Source organism: Primulina tabacum, chromosome 7 (assembly GCF_025594145.1).
Source record: "Primulina tabacum isolate GXHZ01 chromosome 7, ASM2559414v2, whole genome shotgun sequence".
NCBI lineage: Eukaryota > Viridiplantae > Streptophyta > Magnoliopsida > Lamiales > Gesneriaceae > Primulina > Primulina tabacum.
This window is the reverse complement of record NC_134556.1, coordinates 26,746,048-26,767,687: the sequence shown is the minus strand read 5'-3', so window position 1 is coordinate 26,767,687 and position 21,640 is coordinate 26,746,048. Positions and strand designations below refer to the sequence as shown.

Genomic DNA, 21,640 nt, shown 5'->3' with positions numbered 1-21,640 from the left:
TTCAGTATGGTACCACCCGGTCGCCAGTGACCGGCCAGCTCAGTTCAGTTTCAGCCTCCCCGGTAGCCAGTTACCGATCAGTTCAGCTTAGTGCAGTGGCCACAGGCGTAAAACATAATCTCAACAGAAAATTTTATCAGTTATTTCAGTACAGGCTCCAAGGAGCAAACATTTTTTTCTGTGATTATCAGTTCAGTTATGCACGTATTATAATTGCTCAGTACAGATTATTGTCAGCATGCCTCAGGACAGGATATGTTAACTCATGCATATTTTAATTCAGATTTTTACTCGTTACCTGCGATATATGCATGTTGAGTCTTTAGGCTCACTAGACTTGATTGTTGTAGGTACTGATGAGGCCAGGGCCGAGGGCGGGGACCAGTGAGCCAGCTTGGGTCGGCAGTAGTGGCACCCGAGGACCTCAGAGCAGCAGTTGTTATTTTATTCCGCAAACATTTTATCAGTCGTTGGATATTTTTAAATTGTGATTTTTGGCAAACTTTATTTTCTTCCGCTGCAATATTTTGAAATATTGAACTTGTTTCACCAGTGATTTTATGAATGAGGCCACTTAAGTTCTTTTAAAAAGAAAATTTTTAATTTTCCGCAAATTTTCAAACAAGAAGTTCTAGGGCATTTACACTATGTATCAGTCAGTTTATTTCCGCACTTTATTGTTAACTGATTGATATCGACTGACAAGATTCTGAGTTTCAGTTTGTTACTACACTGGCTCAATATTCGAAAGGACTGTGAAAATCGTTAGTGTTTATTCAACCCCACTTCTAAACACTCTTTCACCAGTTAACTGATCCTATCATTTGGGGAAGCCATGCATGGCATTATTCCAGCCGTGGATAGACCCTATTGAGTACATGACAGGGCTGGGAAAGGGCCATGAGCAGCTGGAGGTGAGGATAGAAAGGACAGTGAAGGTTTAAGGGCTATGCGTTGCACTCCTTGTCAAGACCGAGCCTTGTGCAAGCTTGGCGCTGTAAGCGTGGCTAGGGCTGGCCCATTAGGGTGTCCATAGTCTGATATTGGTACTATTTGGTTTTGGTTCAAGTCTGGTTTCGAGTTGGTTAGGCCTAGGATCGAAAAATGGAAACCTAATGTGAATTAGGGTTCGGCTCTCCTTGTGTAGAAATTGTCCAGCAGCTGTCTGGTCATTTTGGAGGGTCTTAGGTGGTCCTATTTAGGGTTTTTAGGTGCTGGTAGGGTGTGTATAAGTGGTGGTTAAAATTTGGGAAAGTTTGGTTAATTTTCGGGTTGATTCGGGTTAAAACCGGGACCCATGTCCAAGTTTTAAAAAGAATCATAAATGTTTCTGTATGGGCTCGATTTTATGTCTAGGAAATGATTATAAATAGGTTTTGAGGTGTTTTTATGAGTTTGGTTGGCTTCGGGTTGAAATTTTGAGGTTCAGGAGTAAAATGGTCAATTAGGGTTTCCAGGGGCAAAATGGTCATTTTGCACCGAGTCGAGTTAGCATTCCTGGTAGTGCCCTGATAAAAAAATTTACATGTTTTTATTCCATATTCCATCAATAAGATTGCATTTTATTGAATTATGAAAAATACGTTGCATGCTTGATTTTAAGAAAATTTATTTATATGCATGATTTTATAAGTGATGAATATGATGACAAGTTTTGAAGGATTGGAGTTGGTTGTGAATAATACAAATACGATAATACGATGACATGTAAGGCGAAGCCTCAGTGGATGGGTATTACTGTCGCTTATGTCCCCGTCGTCGGGTACCACGTTTATACGTAGATGGATCCATCGAATGGAGTTGACACGAAAGTCACAAATAATTAATGGAATTCAACTAAAGAAAATGAATACGCATATGTTTATATGTTAAATCATGTTTTGGACACGTTACGCTTTGACACGATATATTTAAGCTATGCTTTTAATATCATGAAACATATGTTTATCACAGTACTTTTCACTATTGCATGTTATGTACATGTACTTGTTATAACGATTATGGTGTGTTGAGTCTATAGACTCACTAGATGTGAATGATGCAGGTAAGCATATTGTTGAGGAAACTGGAGGCGTCGAAGATTGAGTAGGCGGAGTTGAATGTGCGCACGCTAACCCGAGGACCATACTTTTTCCGCACATTACGTTTATGAGTTAGTATTGATATTGGACATTTTCATACTCTTTCTTTTATATGTTGATGGTTGTTAGGATTTGCGCAGGTTTCATTTGTGAATTATTTTCAAACGACAGGTTAAGGTTTTGACGGCTGTCTCATTTTTTTAACTACAGTGTTTTTACTGTTAGTGAATACTTTTATTTTAAAAAGTAAAATTTTCAGCTGTTATTACATGCATGCATAAAAATGTAATTTTCGAAAATTAGCTTACAAAAAAATAGTAGTATTTTAAGTTATAGACGCTTCATTAGAAATCATAGTTATCGCATTATCAACCCAAAATGAAATTATTTCTTTAAACTTGATTCCCAAAATTTTACAATACCTCGTATAGTCCCCAAATAATATTTCTCAAATCATATAAACTGAAGCTTACAAAAATTACACAAATTCATTTACTGATTTTCTTCTTCGGTCCTTTGTCCCCTCAATTATCTTACTTAAATTCTGGAATCTACAGTACAAAATTCCCAAACTTCCTGATACAATAACTGTAGAGCCCAAAATCAGTACGCATAAACCCTTGTATTTATTAAATGGTTAATTATTTATTTAATTTTGAAAATGATTTTTAAACCATGCATGATTTACGATTCGCTTTATTTTAAATTTTTATATGTTTATTGTGACGCACGTTAAAAAAATGTTTTATGAGTTTTGTGTTTCAGGTGAATATTCGATGCGGGATCGGAAAAAGAGACCGGTGACGATTTAGGCGATTTATGAAAATGTGGTATTTTATTTCAAGTTAAGAAATTTTTTTTTTAAATGATGTTTGGAATTTAAGCATTTTAAAACCTAATTTAATTTATTAGATATTTTTAGATTTTTAAGTTTTTCCAAAAAAATTGCTAAGTTGAGTAATGGAGATTTTAAACCTTGTTAATTATTTTATTAAATATTTTAGTGGGGTTAAGTAATTAGATTAGTATAATGAAACGCCCTGCCCTTTTTATTTGTTTAAAAGTACTAAAAAAAAATTTTTTTAACACTCAATTTTTGGCTATGTACATTTTTCACATGAAAATTTTTTTATAAAATATTTTACCCTTTTAAAATAAAATACCAACCATCTAGCATTTTAAAAATAAGTGCAATAGTCATAAAAAGAAATCGTCAACCGTTTTACCAACCCTAAAAAGCAATAAGTTTGAAAAGTATAGCTCATATTAAATCTCTCAAAAATCTATTGAAACATAAATAAATAGTCTTAAAATCTCTAACATAAATCATGAGTCATAATCGTAAATGCGGAAAGATAGAAGCGCTGGTCCTCGGGTTGTGTGCGCCATCAGTCCAGTCAATCACCCATCAAGACCTCCCTCAACCTCACCTGCATCCATCACACCTAGTGAGTATAAAGACTCAACACATCATAATCTTTATAACAAATAATACGTATAAAATCGCAAGCAACAGTGAAAATATTTTTAGGTAAAAATAACATTTCATGACATGCATAAATAACCCTTAATATTTTTTCTTTATTTTCTCCTTATCATGACATAAAAACATTTTAACATGATCATAAACATTTTCCTTTTCCTTTTCCTTTTCCTTTTCCTTTTTTCTTTGTTGAATTCAGATCGTTAATTGTAACTTTCCTGATCATGAGATAACCTCAAGAGTCGATGGATCCATCTACATGTAACCACAGTACTGGGCGGCGGGGGACACCAGCAACACTCTCACCGGTCAACTGGGCACTGGCCTATCATTTTTCGAATAGAAATACGATCGTCGGGGTTCCCTCTGGGGCATTTTCCCATAAATGTGCTCCTTTTGGGGCCTTTTCCCCTCACGATATTCTCATTCTTACCGTTACCACAAAACCGTTACCACATATTCGCAATGATGGAAACACGAACGTCGGGCTTCCACTGGGACCATCACTGAAACGTCTACTCGTTTTAAAATGCGGAACTATTTTTTTTTTTTTTTGAGCTCTCATTTTAAAAATTAACATTTAAAATGATCATATTTATTTATCAATGAAAATAGCACAGTTAAAAATAACCAACATCGACGTAAACGTAAATGAGTAAAAATCATGAAAATCCTCTACGTAAATAAAATGTTTAACTCCTCTCCAAACACCATCACTCAAAATGCGGAAAAACGCGCGGTCCTCGGGTTATGTCACCTCACCAAGACTGCCTACTCAGAGTTCAGCACCTCCTGTCTCCTGCTCAAAATGCTCACCTGCATCACACCGCCTAGTGACTCTAAAGACTCAACACACCTGTACCAGTAATAACAAGTACATATACGTAGCACACAGCAGTGAAAAATAGTATAATCAACATACATTTCATGAGCTTAAAAACATGAACATAAGCGTGTCGTGTAAAATGATAACGTGTCAAAACATGTCTCATCATGTTATCATCTCATATGCGTAACTGTAACCTGTCCAAAACATGGATAATAGCATGTATCATCGTATCAGCATATACATGTTAAAATCTTAATTTGAATTCCGTTCATTAGCTGTGAATTTCGTATCATCATGTCATCATGTGCAGTCGATGGATCCATCTACGTGTAACCACGGTACCCGGCGGCGAGGGTCATCAGCGACGGCATTACCCCCCCACTGAGCACGGGCCTTACATGTCATCGTGTCATCGTGTTAGTCACAACTAAATCACTTCCTTCAAAACGTGTCATCATATTCATCACTTAAATAAAAGCATGCATATACATAATTTTTCATTTAAACCAAGCATGCACCGTATTTATCATAATTGCGTAAAAATTTTAAACATGATGCATAAACATTTAAAATAACATGAATTTGTGCTCAGGGCGCTGCCAGGACCAAAATCTCACCCCGGGTGCAAAATGACCATTTTGCCCCTGAAAACCCGAAAATTATCATTTCACCACTGGACATCTAAAATTGACCCGAAGCTTACCAAACTCCCTAAAATGTCCCAAAACATTTTTAAAAGTGCTCCTAGACATAAACTCGAGCCAAAATCATAACTTAACTGATTCGTTTTAAAACTTGGACCGAAGTCCCGGTTTTAAGTTGAATCGACTCGAAACTCAACCAAAATTTTCCCAACTTATGGTCATATCTTAAAACACTATAAAGCTCCTAAATCAATGCCTTTAGTCCCCTGACCCACGGCTGGAAAATTTCAGATCCTAACAAAATATTTTGCCCCTTCTCATTTGCACTCCATTTCCTTATTTTCTCAAAGAAACTCGCGTCTCTACCTACCTTGACTGCACCAGCCCTGAACCAGCCTATCATGGACCTAGACCAGACCCTAAGGTACCTACCAGACTCACAAATCCGCCTCCATGCACGCTGGAGAAGGCAATCGACCGCTCGCCCTTCAGACTCCAAACGCGACTATCCTCCTAGGCCCGCTCGATCGAGTGCAGAGATGGTTCCAGCAGGATCGAGTCACCCTCGGCTTTTACACAGACCCCTCACGGCCTGGCTCAAGCCTCGGTTCGCCCTTGCACCGCTTATCCCAACCCCAACCACAGGATCTCCTTCAACCCACTCACCCGACGTAGCAGCTTCTCACGGCTTATCCACCCACAGCCCAAGCCACTGACCTACCCCTCAAGACAGCCTCTGTCCACCACGTTCAGTCCCTAAACCAACATAACCGCAGCCCCTTGCACAAACCGAAGGAAAACGTGAGATGCTAGGAAGTTATACATGCAAAAACCAAACAAAAAAACTCCGGTAGGCTAGATCCAGTATTACCGAACAAAAATATGCATGTACAGCACACATATCAGCATAAAGACACGTGAATGATGCAGAAATGAGGGTGCAATGCGTGCCTTGAATGATTTGGGAGTGATACAACGAGACAATGGACCCGGGAGAATTCCTTCTTTGCAAGTCAAGAGAAACCGATGGGGCCTATAGTGGTAACCTGCTGAAAACGAGAGGGAGATGGTGGGTGTCGGCTGGTACAAGAGTTTAGGTTTAGGTTAAAATATGTTTAAGGGTTAATTATATAGATAAATTATTAGTTAATGGGCCGGCCTAAATTGTTTAATTTAAAAGTTAAAAAGATAATTAAGCCCTATAAACTCAAAAGTAGGCCCTATTAAGCCCAAACTCACTCACGAAAAATATTTCGAGTTGGAAAGATTTTGAAAATAATAGCCGAACCATTAAAAAGTCACCCGATTCGATAAAATTTGCGTACCGATAAAAATAAAAATCATGCGGGTAGAAATACCCAAAAATTCCCATTTTTGAAAAATACTCTTAAAATATCTTTAACTTAATTTATAAAAATAAATCGTGTAATAAAATAATTTTCTTGAAAATTCTTCGGTCTCCGGTGTGAGCTTTAAAAAATTTCATGAATTAAATTCTATCATGCATGAATTATGCATAAAATGCATAAAAATAATTAAGCACATAATAAAAATAAAAATCCTAGATTGCATGCACTTAGGTTACGCGAATTAAATTTCTGGACCTTACAACTCTCCCCCTTTAAACGAAATTTCATCCTCAAAATTAGAACGTACCGAATAACTCCGGGTAGCGACTACTCATCTCGGTCTCTGTCTCCCACGTGGCCTCCTCCTCGGAATGATTCAGCCACTTGACTTTGACCATCTGGATCACTTTATTCCGGAGTCTCTTCTCCTGCCTGTCCAAGATCTGGGTCGGCCTCTCCTCGAAAGATAAGTGCGGTGTCAGCTTAAGTGGCTCATAATTAAGCACATGTGAAGGATTCGACATGTACTTCCGCAGCATGGAGACGTGAAACACGTTATGAACTCCCGCCAGATTCGGCGGTAAAGCAACTCTGTAAGCGAGTGTCTCCCACCCTTTCTAGGATCTCAAATGGTCCGATGAATCTAGGGCTGAGCTTCCCCTTCTTCCCGAACCTCATCACACCCTTCATAGGTGCGACCTTCAAAAAACATGATCCCCTACTGCGAACTCCAGGTCTCGCCGTCTCTGATCAGCATAACTCTTCTGACGGCTCTGCGCAGTCCTCATCCTGTCTATAATCTTGGCCACTAGATCTGTCGTCTGTCTGACAATATCTGGGCCCAACTCTGCTCGCTCGCCTACTTTATCCCAATATACTGGCAACCTACACTTCCTCCCGTACAGTGCCTCGTATGGAGCCATACCTATCGATGCCTGATAACTGTTGTTGTACGTGAACTCCACAAGTGGTAACTTCGGTTCCCAGCTGCCCTGGAAGTCGATCATGCAAGCTCGGAGTAGATCCTCAAGAATCTGTATCACCCTCTCTGACTGACCGTCTGTCTGAGGATGAAAAGCGGTACTGAACAGTAGCTTCGTACCCAATGCCTGGTGAAGACTCTTCCAGAATGCAGACATAAATCTCGGATCCCTGTCTGACACAATAGACACCGGGATCCCATGCAGCTTGACTATCTCTCTGATGTACAGCTCTGCGTACTGAGTCATGGTGAATGTCTTCCTGATCGGTAAGAAATGAGCAGACTTGGTGAGCCGATCAACAATCACCCAGATGACATTGTATCCTCCAGTAGTCCTCGGAAGGCCTGTCACGAAATCCATAGTAATATTCTCCCATTTCCACTCGAAAATAGGGAGTGGTCTCAGCTTCCCTGCAGGTCTCTGATGCTCTGCCTTGACCTGCTGACATGTCAAACACTCGGAGACAAACCGCAGGATATCTCTCTTCATACCCGGCCACCAGTATAGTGACTGCAGATCCTTATTACATCTTCGTACTCCTTCGATGGATGGAATACGGAGTGCTGTGGGCCTCACTCAGGATATCTGCTCGAAGAGAATCACTGTCAGGAACCCATAGGCGGTCCCTATATCTGACTATGCCATTCACAACTGCGTACAGTCTCTGGCCTTTAGTCTCGTCTCTCTGTCTCCACTTCTGTAGCTGCTCATCAGAAGTCTGCCCTGCTTGGATTCTGTCCCTCAGAGTCGGCTGTACTGTCAGAGTAGCAAGATTCGGGGCCTCGCCCCTGGCATAAACTGCAAGCTCAAACCTCTGATTCTCAGCCTGAAGCGGTCTCTACACTGACAGATGGGCAATCACTGCGTGCTTCCTGCTCAGAGCATCTGCGACCACATTAGCCTTACCTGGATGGTAGCTAATGTCATAATCATAATCCTTAACCAGCTCAAGCCACCTCCTCTGTCGCATATTCAGTTCCTTCTGAGTGAAGAAGTACTTCAGGCTTTTATGATCTGTGAAAATCCTGCACTTCTCCCCATACAGATAGTGTCTCCAGATCTTCAGGGCAAATACCACTGCTGCTAGCTCGAGGTCATGAGTCGGATAATTCTTCTCATGAACCTTCAGCTTTCTGGACGCATAGGCTATCACTCTGTCCTGCTGCATCAGAACTGCGCCCAAACCAAGCTTCGATGCACCTATATATACTACAAACTCTCCCTGCCCTGATGGCATAGCTAGCACTGGCGCTGTGGTCAAGGCCTGCTTCAGTCTGTCAAAGCTCTCCTTGCACTCTGGTTTCCAAACAAACTTGGCGTTCTTCTTCGTCAAAGCGGTCATAGGCACCGCAATAGAAGAGAAGCCCTGGAGGAACTTCCTGTAATAACCTGCCAATCCCAAGAAACTGCGGATCTCTGTTACGCTCTTCGGAACTGGCCAATCTCTGACTGCCTCTACTTTGCTGGGGTCGACCTCTATGCCATCCTGAGATACGATGTAGCCCAAAAATGCCACTCTATCGAGCCTAGAACTCACACTTGCTGAACTTGGCATACAGTCGTCTATCCTGTAGAGTCTGCAATACTGTCCTCAGATGATGACTGTGCTCCTCCCTGCTCTTCGAATAGATCAGGATATCATCAATGAACACTATGAAAAACTGATCCAAGAATGGCTGGAATACGCGATTCATGAGATCCATGAAGATCGCTGGCGCGTTCGTCAAACCGAAGGGCATCACCAAGAACTCATAGTGCCCATAACGCGTCCGGAAAGCTGTCTTATGCACATCTGACTCTCTCACCTTCAGCTGGTGGTATCCGGATCGAAGGTCTATCTTGGAGAACACTGAGGCTCCCTGAAGCTAATCAAATAACTCTTCGATCCTAGGTAATGGATATTTATTCTTCACTGTAACTCTGTTCAGCTCTCGGTAGTCAATGCACAGACGCATGCTGCCATCCTTCTTCTTAACAAATAGCACTGGTGCGCCCCATGGAGAAAAACTAGGGCGAACAAAACCCTTATCCAGAAGATCCTGAATCTGATCCTTGAGCTCTTTCATCTCTGCAGGTGCTAATCGGTAGGGCGCCTTAGATATCGGCACTGTCCCTGGCATAAGCTCAATAGAGAATTCCACCTCTCGGTCTGGTGGAATGCCAGAAACGTCGTCAGGGAACACGCTGGAGAACTCGCTGACCACATCTACATCCTCCAGCCTCTGACTGACTGGATCCGGCACTGATAATATGCTGGCTAAGAATGCCTGGCATCCTCTCTTAATAAGCTTCCTCGCACACATGCAGGAAATGACGTGCGGGAACTGCTGATGCCTAGCTGCCTCAAATACAAACGGCATCCCACTTGGAGGTCTAACAGACACTGACCTCTGGCGGAAATCTATGACTGCTCCATGAGAAGAGAGCCAGTCCATGCCCAGTATGATATCAAACTCTGGCAGCGGTAGTACTATCAGATCTGCCCGTACTGCTTTCTGCTGTAATCTGAGCTCCAATCCTCGCACTATTCGGGATGTGAACATCTGATCCCCGGATGGAATCGATACCCTGAATCCTGAATCCATCGCTACTGGCATGATCCCTAGTCGCTTCACGAAAGATTCAGATATAAACGAATGCGTAGCCTCTGAGTCTAGCAATGCATGCGTGGCTACACCTGCAATATATATCCTCCCTGCGACAAATCATACCATCAAGTCTAATATTGTTGAACAATAAGGATTCCTTATCGGCAGTTAACCCAAAATTCTCAAAAATTCGAAATTCACCCTCAGAAAAGTCAAAAATTGCAAATTAACCCCCTTAAAGTTCGAAAATTGTACCATGCCCCTTCAAATTTTCGAAAACTGCAACAAGACCCTAATCTCTTATTCGAATTTAACCCCAAAATCAACGAAATCTCGAAAATTAACATCAAATTACTCCTCAAAATTGCATAAGTTCGAAAATGATCTCAAACTAGGTAGAACATGCATCCTAATTCTTTCTATGTTAACGATCCCAATAGTCAAATCGCATAATGATCAAACAATTACAGGCAATCAAAATTATAAACAATTAGACTTAATCGTAAAAGTTACCAGTGATCAGCGTAGAGTCGGGCTCCGCCTCAGCCTCCTCAGCGTGCATCACAAATGCCCTGCCGATGGTGGGACCCTTGTTCCGAGGGCAATCTGCAGCCTTATGCCCCTCTTGTTTGCATATGAAGCACCTGTAGGTGCCTCGCATGCATTTGCCGTAATGATATTTGCCGCACTGTGGGCATGGTGGTCCCCCCTCCTGTCTTGGAACCCCTGGTGCCTGGGGTGGTCTCTGCTGTCCCTGGGGCTTCTGCTGCCCCTGCTGTCTAGATGGCCCTGAAAACTGCTTCTTATGTGGCTGTGTACTGGACTGAGTCTGATGCCGCTTCCGCTGCATCTCCAAATCTATGTCTCGCAATGCCTGCTCTGCCTAAAAAGCGCAAGCAGTGGCCTCATCATAACTCGCCGGCCTCATCAGCATGACGTCACGGTGGAGTGTGGGTCTCAGTCCATCCAGGAAATGCCTCAGCTTCTGGGCGGCATCCCCACCTTTCCTCTCTTATGCATATGACCCCGGCTCCAATCAACGTCCTAGTACGTCACTCTTATCTGCATCACATGAAATAACTGAAATGAGTATAAAACTCAGCAAGTGGAACTCTTACATAGCAATGGATACATATATCATACTCTGTAAAACATGGCTTTGAAATCATTAAATACCATCAACTCTTGAAACATGAATAACATAGCATAATATAACAATAAGATGGTATTTCTCTTTTCTCTGTTGGATTGATATCTATATAGTATCTCTGTCTCTGTACCTATATCCAATCGACATATATCGATAACTCTGAGGGATATGAGCCTATGGTCGTTGATCAACTAATTGCATGCAATCTCTGACTATGTATCTATCAATCCATAAAACATTTGAACTCTCTCTTGGGCATTTTAACAAACACTTTGCATACTCTATCTCTTGTATTCCCTTTTACACAATTGAGACATTCAATTGCCTCTAATATACAACAAGGTATATCTATACATAATATGAATCAAATGGAAGGGAATAACATGTTAAAACATTGTAACACAATACATATATTATCATGTGAGCACAAGGAAATGAATTCCACTAACAACCACTTGGAACCTAGAATATATCTCTTGGTACACAACCCACAACAATAAATCATGAAATACACCATCAACATCTCAATAATCATAAACCCATAACAATTAATCCATAAAACCAACACAATCACCAAACCCATGATTTCTCCCAACACCAAAACCAAGAATAAACTAAACCAAAAGCTTTCCTTAGCTCCTTGAACCCAAAATAATCTTGCTCTCAACCCAAATAACCAACAACAATCTTGAATCAAAGAAAGGGAAGAAAGAAATGAAGAAACCCTAGTCTCCCCAAGAGCATAAATCGAGAATGAAGGGAAAAGAATGAGAAAAAGTGAACCAACTCATGCCTTATATCATTAAAATCTTGAAAACACGCTTTCACTATTCATCGACCGCAGGTGCGCTCCAACATGCACCGCGGGTGCGATGTGCCTACGGCAATACAACCAAAATTATGAAACTGACGACCGCGGGTGCGGTGTCTGTTCGGCAATCCACCAAAAATGCTGCAATAAAGACCGCGGGGGCGCTGCTCAAATTACCGCGGGTGCGGTCTGGTCTCGGCCAAAACAAACTCTTATGCAACTAAAATTGAATCGCAACGCTGATACAATACAACTACCATCAACTAATATCAACAATGCCACAAAACAATAATAACCAACAATACTATGACCCATAATCACAACTCTTAACATCTAAACCAAATAATCCATAAACATACGAAAACTTAAACCATACCATTCACCAGGCTTGGCTATTACAATCTCCCCTCCTTAAGGGAATTTCGTCCTCGAAATTGACGTCACTGCGCAAACAACTTAGGATACTTCTCTATCATCTCATCCTCTGGTTCCCACGTGGCTTCTTCAATCAAATGATTCCTCCAAAGGACTTTAACAATGCCGATCTCTTTGTTTCTCAAAACTCTAACTCTGCGATCCAGAATCTGAACTGGAATCTCTTGGTACGTTAAATTCGGCGTCAAATCCAATGGCTCGTGGTGAAGAACATGGGAAGGATTCGCAATATACTTCTTGAGCATGGATACATGAAAAACATTATGAACTCTATCAAGATCTGGCGGCAAGGCTAACCTGTAAGCTCGATCACCAACTCTGTCCAATATCTCAAATAGGACCAATAAATCTAGGAGTCAACTTTCCCTTTTAGCCAAACCGCATTACACCTTTAAGAGGTGCTATCTTCAAGAACACATGGTCGCCAACCTCAAACTGCAACGGCCTGCGACGCACATCAACATAACTCTTCTGTCTCGACTGTGCCGTCTTCATCCTCTCTCGAATAACAGCAACAACATCAGCTGTCTGTTGGAACAACTCTGGATCCAACATCTTTCTCTCACCAATCTCATCCCTATACAAGGGAGATCTACACTTTCGGCCATAAAGCGCTTCGTATGGTGCAATGTCGATCGTTGCTTGGTAACTGTTATTGTACGTGAACTCAACTAAAGGCAATTTGGAATCCCAACTACCTGGATAATCTATAGTACATGCTCTGAGCATATCCTCTAAAATCTGAATAACTCTCTCTGATTGACCGTCGCTCTGGGGATGATATGCTGTACTAAATGCTAACCGTGTACCCATAGCTCTGTGTAAACTCTTCCAAAACTCTGAAGTAAATCTAGGGTCACGATCAGACACAATTGACGAGAAGCATAAGCTATAACCTTTCCATGTTGCATCAGCACTGCACCAAGACCCTTCTTCGACGCATCAGTATAAACAACAAAATCCTCTGTACCACTGGGCAATGCAAGTACCGGAGCTGACGTCAACTTATCTTTCAACTCTTGAAATCCACTTTGGCAATCATTGGACCACTCAAACTTCACAGTCTTCCTCGTCAGATTGATTAACGGCAGGGCAATCTTGGAGAAATCTGAAATAAAACGACGATAATAACCCGCCAAACCAAGAAAACTGCGTACCTCTGATACAGTGGTAGGGATAGGCCATTTCTGAATCGCCTCGATTTTCACTGGATCAACCGCTATACCATCCTTCGAGACAACATGGCCTAAGAAAGAAATCTGCTCCAACCAGAACTCACATTTCTTCAACTTAGCATACAACCTCTTCTCTCTCAACAATTGAAGAACAACTCTGAGGTGTTCTGAATGAAGCTCTCTGGTCTTGGACTAAATCAATATGTCATCAATGAAAACAATGACAAAGCTATCCAAATACGGCTTGAACACCCGGTTCATAAGATCCATGAAGACTGAAGGAGCATTAGTCAGACCAAAAGACATCACAAGGAATTCATAATGACCATACCTGGTTCGAAACGCCGTCTTAGGGATATCAGACTCCCTAACCTTCAACTGATAATAGCCAGATCGCAGATCAATCTTCGAAAACACGGTAGCCCCTTGCAGTTGGTCAAAAAGATCATCTATCCGTGGCAACGGATATTTATTCTTGATAGTCACTTTGTTGATATCTCTGTAATCAATGCAAATCCGCAAAGACCCATCTTTCTTTTTAACAAAAAGAACCGGAGCTCCCCAAGGCGAAAAACTCGGCCGAATAAAACCTTTATCCAATAGATCCTGTAAGTGCGTCTTCAACTCTTTCATTTCTGTTGGAGCCATTCTATACGGAGCCTTAGAAATAGGAACCGTACCTGGAACTAGATCAATCACAAACTCCACATCTCTGTCCGGCGGCAAACCCGGCACATCATCCTCAAAAACATCAGGGAACTCTCTCACCACATCAATATCATCAATATTCAATTTCACAATTCTATCCACATCCACAATCAAAGCCAAAAACCCATCACAACCTCTAAACAACAACTTCTTAGCCTCAAGACATGAAATAAAAGGAAGGACCAGCGAAGTACCTGCACTGGCAAGCATACCTTCCTTATTTGCATCATCTGCAAATTTTACCGTCTTGGCAACGCAATCAATCACTGCACGGTAAGTTGATAGCCAATCCATGCCAAGTACAATATCAAACGCAACCATCGGAATAACAATCAAATCAGCATAAACCACCCGCTCATCGATTTGAACAGAACATGAATACACAATAGACGTCGGGCACAACACATCTCCCGAAGGCAATACAACATTAAATTGGAGGGGAATAACAGAAGGAACTATACCCAAAGATCTCAAAAATAGTTCAGACATAAAAGAATGAGTAGCACCTGTATCAATCAATGTCGTAGCTACTCTGCCTGAAATTAAAATAGTGCTAAAGATCACAGAAGAATCATGGTTTATACCTTCCTTTTTCATGGTGAAGATGCGACCCTGCACCTTCTCTTTACTCGCTCCTCTTGGACAGTCCTTGGCAATATGGCCTGTAGTGCCACATCTGTAGCAAGTATGAGTACCAAATCTGCACTCTCCCCGATGATGCCTACCGCACTTGGGACACAATGGCTTCTCGGGATCAAATGGAACTGCCGGTGGTTTAGGACTCGGCTCTAACTTGCCTTTCCCTTTGAAACGATCATTTCCTCTTTGATTCAAACCCTGGCCTCTCTGAGCAATGGCATGCTGCCTCGCTTGTCTCTCTCTTGCAATGTCCTTCTCATCTTGTTCGGCCAACAGAGCCTTAGCCACAATCTCTTTGAATGTCACAGCCTTCGACATATTAATGTCCCTTCTGATTTCTGCTCTAAGGCCTCTAATGAAATGAGCACCTTTGTCTTTGCCATTGGAAGCAATATACGGGGCAAACAGACAGCCCTCCTCGAATTTCGGAATGTACTCATCAACATTTCTACCTCCCTGTCGAAGCTCCAAGAACTCAGTCACCTTCCTAGCTCGAAGTGCGTCTGGGAAGTACTTGTCATAGAAAAGATCAGTGAACTCTGACCACTTCAATGCCGGAACATCCACACTAACCTTGGTAGCATTCCACCAAATGCGTGCAGCTTTGACTAACATGAACACTGCACATCCAATTCTGTCCTTGTCTTCATACTTGAGATGATCAAAAATAGCTTCAAGTGCCTTGATCCACTCTACGGCCACTAACGGATCAGTGCTTCCTGCAAATTCAGGCGGATCCATCCTCTTGAAAGCAGTAAAGATCCCATCAGTACCAACTGATTGTGGCACTTGGCCTCTCACTTGACCTCTACCTTGACCTGTACCTTGCAAACGTAGTAACTGTTGGATCTGCTCACTATGGACCTTGGCTTGCTCTTTCAATAACTTGCCAAACTAATCGACAACTCTAGAGGAAGAACTATCCTCACCCTCTGCAGCTTTCCTCTTAGGAGGCATCTACTCCTACAATGTGCTCACACAATACATATCAATAGATAACAATGAATAGATGTAGAAGAAGACATACCCGGACTGTTGAAAATAGACGAAGTCATATGCATTGGTCCGAAGAACGGTGCTCTGATACCACTAAATGTGACACCCTCGACCGGTTTTAATAAAATAACAGCGGAATTTAAAATTTTCTAAAAAGAAAGAAGGATTTAAAATACATGTCAATGTATAATCAAAAGTATATACATGATCAATCAAATGATACAACAAAAATACAAAATATCATTTTTGTGATCATGTCAAAAATGCTATCAAAATAGTTTTCTTCCTTCCTTCTCTATATGCATATGACCCCGGCCCACAATCAACGTCCCGGCCCGTCGCTCTTATCTACATCACATGAAATAACTAAAATGAGTATAAAACTCAGCAAGTGGAACTCTTACATAGCAATGGATACATATATCATACTCTATAAAACATGGCTTTGAAATCATTAAATACCATCAACTCTTGAAACATGAATAACATAGCATAATATAACAATAAGATGGTATTTCTCTTTTCTCTGTTGGATTGATATCTATATAGTATCTCTGTCTCTGTACCTATATCCCATCGACATAAATCGATAACTCTGAGGGATATGAGCCTATGGTCGTTGATCAACTAATTGCATGCAATCTCTGACTATGTATCAATCAATCTATAAAACATTTGAACTCTCTCTTAGGACATTTTAACAAACACTTTGCATACTCTATCTCTTGTATTCCTTTTTACACAATTGAGACATTCAATTGCCTCTAATATACAACAAGGTATATCTATACATAATATGAATCAAATGTAAGGGAATAACATGTTAAAACATTGTAACACAATACATATATTATCATGTGAGCACAAGGAAATGAATTCCACTTACAACCACTTGGAACCTAGAATATATCTCTTGGTACACAACCTACAACAATAAATCATGAAATACACCATCAACATCTCAATAATCATAAATCCATAACAATTAATCCATAAAACCAACACAATCACCAAACCCATGATTTCTCCCAACACCAAAACCAAGAATAAACTAAACCAAAAGCTTACCTTAGCTCCTTGAACCCAAAATAATCTTGCTCTCAACACAAATAACCAACAACAAGCTTGAATCAAAGAAAGGGAAGTAAGAAATGAAGAAACCCTAGTCTCCCCAAGAGCATAAATCGAGAATGAAGGGAAAACAATGAGAAAAAATGAACCAAATCATGCCTTATATCATTAAAATCTCGAAAACACGCTTTCACTATTCATCGACCGCAGGTGCGCTCCAACATGCACCGCGGGTGCGGTGTGCCTACGGCAATACAGCCAAAATTCTGAAACTGACGATCGTGGGTGCGGTACAAAACTTACCGCGGGTACGGTGCCTCCACCGCGGGTGCGGTAACTATCACACCGCGGGTGCGGTGTCTGTTCGGCAATCCACCAAAAATGCTGCAATAAAGACAGCGGGGGCGCTGCTCAAATTACCGCGTGTGCGGTCTGGTCTCGGCCAAAACAAACTCTTATGCAACTAAAATCGAATCGCAACGTTGATACAATACAACTACCATCAACTAATATCAACAATGCCACAAAACAATAATAACCAACAATACTATGACCCATAATCACAACTCTTAACATCTAAACCAAATAATCCATAAACATACGAAAACTTAAACCATACCGTTCACCAGGCTTGGCTATTACATGATCCATCCCTCTGCAACAAACGGATCAGTAGTACCCCCGAACTCCTTCGGGTTGAGCCTACGGAACTGCTCAAAGATGTTAGTCTGCTGTCTAGGAGCCTGTTGCAGCTGCTCCAAAAGTCTAGCCATACCCTCTAAGACTCGGGTAGCTGGGTCCCCTGGCGGTGGTGGTGGAGGACCCCTGCCACCCTCTGGAATATCGTCCACCCTCACCATCCTAGGCTCACGTCTGGGAGGCATATCTGAATACAGTCCAATCAACACGTAACCCATCATGCAAATAATCTAGTTTATAAATTAAAGAACTTTAAATCGTAAAACAGTTAAACATAAGCAGTAACTCATCATAATGCATAAATCATGAAATCATGCAGGTGATAACAATAAATCATTTCAAACAGTAAAATCGTAAAGCTCACAGACTTGAGGCTTTGAAGACTGAGCGGCAGAAGCTGGCGGTGGCATAACCCTATACAGGAACCTTTTGCTCTGATACCAACTGAAACGTCTACTCGTTTTAAAATGCAGAACTATTTTTTTTTTTTTTTGAGCTCTCATTTTAAAAATTAACATTTAAAATGATCATATTTATTTATCAATGAAAATATCACAGTTAAAAATAACCAACATCGACGTAAATGTAAATGAGTAAAAATCATGAAAATCCTTACGTAAATAAAATGTTTAACTCCTCTCCAAAAACCATCACTCAAAATGCGGAAAAACGCGCGGTACTCGGGTTATGTCACCTCACCAAGACTGCCTACTCAGAGTTTAGCACCTCCTGTCTCCTGCTCAAAATGCTCACCTACATCACACACGCCTAGTGAGTCTAAAGATTCAACACACCTGTACCAGTAATAACAAGTACATATACGTAGCACACAGCAGTGAAAAATAGCATAATCAACATACATTTCATGAGCTTAAAAACATGAACATAAGCGTGTCGTGTAAAATGGTAACGTGTCAAAACATGTCTCATCATGTTATCATATCATATGCGTAACTGTAACCTGTCCAAAACATGGTAATAGCATGTATCATCGTATCAGCATATACATGTTAAAATCTTAATTTGAATTCCGTTCATTAGCTGTAACTTTCGTATCATCATGTCATCATGTCAGTCGATGGATCCATCTACGTGTAACTGCGGTACCCGGCGGCGAGGGTCATCAGCGACGGCATTACCCGCCCACTGAGCCCGGGCCTTACATGTCATCGTGTCATCGTGTTAGTCACAACTAAATCACTTCCTTCAAAACGTGTCATCATATTCATCACTTAAATAAAAGCATGCATATACATAATTTTTCATTTAAACCAAGCATGCACCGTATTTATCATAATTGCGTAAAAATTTTAAACATGATGCATAAAAATTTAAAATAACATGAATTTGTGCTCAGGGCGCTGCCAGGACCAAAATCTCACCCCGGGTGCAAAATGACCATTTTGCCCCTGAAAACCCGAAAATTATCATTTCACCCCTGGACATCTAAAATTGACCCGAAGCTTACCAAACTGCCTAAAATGTCCCAAAACATTTTTAAAAGTGCTCCTAGACGTAAACTCGAGCCAAAATCATAACTTAACTGATTCGTTTTAAAACTTGGATCGGGGTCCCGGTTTTAATCCGAATCGACTCGAAACTCAACCAAAATTTTCCCAACTTATGGTCATATCTTAACACTATAAAGCTCCTAAATCAATGCCTTTAGTCCCCTGACCCACGGCTAGAAAATTTCAGATCCTAACAAAATATTTTGCCCCTTCTCATTTGCACTCCATTTCCTTATCTTCTCAAAGAAACTCGCGTCTCTACCTACCTTGACTGCACCAGCCCTGAACCAGCCTATCATGGACCTAGACCAGACCCTAAGGTACCTACCAGACTCACAAATCCGCCTCCATGCACGCTGGAGAAGGCAATCGACCGCTCGCCCTTCAGACTCCAAACGCGACTATCCTCCTAGGCCCGCTCGATCGAGTGCAGAGATGGTTCCAGCAGGATCGAGTCACCCTCGGCTTTTACACAGACCCCTCACAGGCCTGGCTCAAGCCTTGGTTCGCCCTTGCACCGCTGATCCCAACCCCAACCACAGGATCTCCTTCAACCCACTCACCCGACGTAGCAGCTTCTCACGGCTTATCCACCTACAGCCCAAGCCACTGACCTACCCCTCAAGACAGCCTCTGTCCACCACGTTCAGTCCCTAAACCAACATAACCGCAGCCCCTTGCACAAACCGAAGGAAAACGTGAGATGCTAGGAAGTTATACATGCAAAAACCAAACAAAAAGACTCCGGTAGGCTAGATCCAGTATTACCGAACAAAAATATGCATGTACAGCACACATATCAGCATAAAGACACGTGAATGATGCAGAAATGAGGGTGCAATGCGTGCCTTGAATGATTTGGGAGCGCTACAACGAGACAATGGACCCGGGAGAATTCCTTCTTTACAAGTCAAGAGAAACCGATGGGGCCTATAGTGGTAACTGCTGAAAACGAGAGGGAGATGGTGGGTGTCGGCTGGTACAAGAGTTTAGGTTTAGGTTAAAATATGTTTAAGGGTTAATTATATAGATAAATTATTAGTTAATGGGCCTAAATTGTTTAATTTAAAAGTTAAAAAAATAATTAAGCCCTATAAACTCAAAAGTAGGCCCATTAAGCCCAAACTCACTCACGAAAAATATTTCGAGTTGAAAGATTTTGAAAATAATAGCCGAACCATTAAAAAGTCACCCGATTCGATAAAATTTGCGTACCGATAAAAATAAAAATCATGCGGGTAGAAATACCCAAAAATTCTCATTTTTGAAAAATACTCTTAAAATTGCTTTAACTTAATTTATAAAAATAAATCGTGTAATAAAATAATTTTCTTGAAAATTCTTCGGTCTCCGGTCTTCGTTCGAACGTGAAATGCACCTAGAAACCCTAATGCATGAGCTTCAAAAAATTTCATGAATTAAATTCTATCATGCATGAATTATGCATAAAATGCATAAAAATAATTAAGCACATAATAAAAATAAAAATCCTAGATTGCATGCACTTAGGTTACGCGAATTAAATTTCTGGACCTTACAATCACCCTCACGATATCTCCAATATTATCAATTAGTCACAATTACTTCACTTCCTTCGACGTTTACATTCTCATCACTTTATAAAATCATGCACAACATAACATTTTTTTTTAAACCAAGCCATGCAACATGTCTTTTAAATGTCTTCCTTAATTCATAAAAATCTCATGGACATTTAAAAATCATAATTTAATCATGAACATCTCATAAACATTAAAAATAGTCATAATATCACAAAATAGCATTTAGGACACTGCCATGACGTTTACTAATTTTTAGTGTAAAAATACCGTTTTACCCATGGACGTAAAATTTCCCTTTTTTTGACTTTTTCTTAATTTCATTGAATCTAAAATGTCTCAAATAATTATTTAAGCTTACATAAATTTTCTCATATTTTAATTTAGGTTAAATCGAGGAACTTTTAAATTAATCTTTAAATAAGACGTATTATTGCGTTTTGATCCCGAATGAAACCAAACTTCAATATAAAATTCCCAAATTAAAAACTTAGACTTATAATAATTATTTAAGCTTAAATATAATTTTTCATAATTTTATGAAACTTAAAACTAGGCTTTTCAATTAACTCGCTAATGAGCGTTTCGTGCGGCGATTAAATCACGAATAAATACAAAACTCAATATTTTGATCCCAAATTTTAAACATAGCATTTTTAATATTTATTCTACCCTTCCAAGTCATGAGCCACACCCATGGACCCATGGATTCAATTTTTGTTCTTTAATTTTCGAAATTGACACCCTAACGAACCACCCGAGCCAACTCCCAATTTACTCGAGCCATGCCCGAGCCACCTCGAGCCAAACCCTAGCCAACCCGCCTAGGGACTCTATTGACCAAGCCCAAGCCCCTAAACCTAGCCCAGGCTCGCCCAAACCCTGCTGGAAACCGACCCCAAATCTGTGAGTGTGTGTGGGTGAGATTC

The 21,640-nt window shown here is 40.8% G+C and overlaps 1 long non-coding RNA gene across 1 annotated transcript; it reads right to left on the bottom strand.

The window, feature by feature from the left end:
* Positions 1–3,323: 3,323 nt before the first annotated feature.
* Positions 3,324–20,671, bottom strand: LOC142550837 (uncharacterized). The gene is made up of 3 exons (XR_012821423.1): positions 20,001–20,671; positions 17,562–17,828; positions 3,324–3,511 (listed from the first exon to the last, which is right to left on the bottom strand). It is a non-coding gene; the product is annotated as an uncharacterized LOC142550837 (long non-coding RNA).
* Positions 20,672–21,640: the final 969 nt, after the last annotated feature.